Below are 2,006 nucleotides of genomic sequence, written 5' to 3' on the forward strand. Positions count from 1 at the left end.
AATCTTGATCGAGATCCCCTTGCAGAAGGAAAATTGTACTTTGACTCATTTTCATTGTGCTGAAGGGTTGGATGTGTGTTATCAAATTAAAGGACTGAACCAATATATTGAAATTAGGAAAGTTTAAGAATATAGTGACATCTTACACTTCTTTTTTTTTTTTTATATTTTACCAATGAGAAAATTTTAAAATTTCTAAGTTTAGAGATTTCTGAAATTTTCTTTAGATTGTTTATTTGTGACGATATTGTCAATAAACTTGTTCTTTAAGCACCTGTGACCTTCCCAGATGTTTGTTTGAGCAGCATTAGTGCCACTCCTGCAGAGACCTGCAGAGGGATTTGGAAGTATGGATCCATTTCTGTATCTGCAACTTATTTTAAAAACTAATAAAAATTGCAATAATGCTTCAACCTCGCAGCAAAGATCTTAATCCTAAATGTGCACCCTACATTGAACAAAATCTGGTTTAAATTCCCTAATTGCACACCCCAGAGTACATGGCTTCAAACTGGGAGTGGGTTTAGATTGGATATGGGGAAGAAAGTCCTCACTGATGGTGCTGAGGCTGCCTTGGATCCCTGGAATGTCCAAGTCCAGGTTGGACATTGGGGCTTGGAGCAGCCTGGGATAGTGGGAGGTGTCCCTGCCATGGCAGGGGTGGGATGGGCTTTAGGATCCTCCCCAACCCAAATTATTCTGGCACTCTGTGATGCTGTGCTTGCAACAGCCAAATGGAGTGTTCTACTTGGAGGAAACGTGAGGTTAAACCAGCATGTGCTTGATAGTGTTTGTGGGTGGGTTTCCTATAAAAAATGACGTGGGACCAGAACAGAAAGTGAAATGGAATTTATTCTTCAGAGTACCAGGTCAAAGTCAGCACTTAATTGTGCTCTTGATACTTAAAAAAAAATTTAGAAAATTATTTTGTTATGGTATCCAAGGTTCTCTGTCAGCCTTGATTTTTAAACCTCAGGGAATACTTGAAAGCTTGGCCTAGGGAGAGCTTTCCAATGCAGCATGGATTTGGGGTTGTAGAGACTGGATTTGGATTTAAAATGTTCAAAAGAATCTTTGAGTTGAGTGAATGGAGCAGAAGTTGTTGGATTTCAGGGTTAATTTATGAGCAGCAACTCTGCTGAGACACCATGCAAGGGCATTGCTCCTGGTGGGAGAGGTTTGCTGTAGGACAAATAAATCCTGGAATCCTTAAGTGTCCCAAATGGAGCTGGGGACAGCACAGCCCATGGACTTCTGGGGCTGTCCTTGCCTGCAGCTCCTTGCCAGCACAAAGCTTTGGGAAGGGATTATTGCAGCTCTTTGCATTGCTGACCAGCTCCAGGACTGACTGAGGTTTCTTTTGAAAATCCTTTGGGATCTACTGTGGACTCCCACAAAGTGACCTTTTCTTTTTAATACAAAAATTGCATTCTGGAGGTTTCCAAGGCTGGGGCACCTCTGCAGCACCAAGTATTGTTTTTAAACATTTCAGCAGGAAATACTTGTAGCTGGAAGAGTAAATTGGAATTGTGTTTCAGTTGATGCCTGGCCTGGGGGATGCAGGAAATGGGCTAAAATAATCTGCTTCAGCCTGTGAGTTGTTTTGTGTGTGTGCTGTCCTTTGCTCAAACAGTTCACTGAGAAGCTGCATCATGACTATCCTGGGTCTGGTACAAAGGAATCAAGCTTTTATTTTTAGCTTCTTTGTTAATTGTATGTGAGGGGAAAATAACCAACCCCGAGCAAAAGCCTGATAGAGTCTTGGTTCTGTGGGTTTTCTGTTGCAATAGGTAAGTGGCAACACAGTGATTTATTAAAAATAGATTTTTTTTTTTGCTAGAATGGATGCCTTCTATTGACTGCAACTGTACAGAACACCCTTCTGCACTCCTTTGACATTTTTCATGCATACAGTGCACTTCTAGGAAGAGTTTAGAGGTTATTTGCATCTCTGTCTGTCTCAGGTTGTGCATTTCAGTGAGACAAGAGTTACAGATTGCTGCTGG

This window comes from Camarhynchus parvulus, chromosome 12, assembly GCF_901933205.1.
Source record: "Camarhynchus parvulus chromosome 12, STF_HiC, whole genome shotgun sequence".
NCBI classification, from domain to species: Eukaryota; Metazoa; Chordata; class Aves; order Passeriformes; family Thraupidae; genus Camarhynchus; species Camarhynchus parvulus.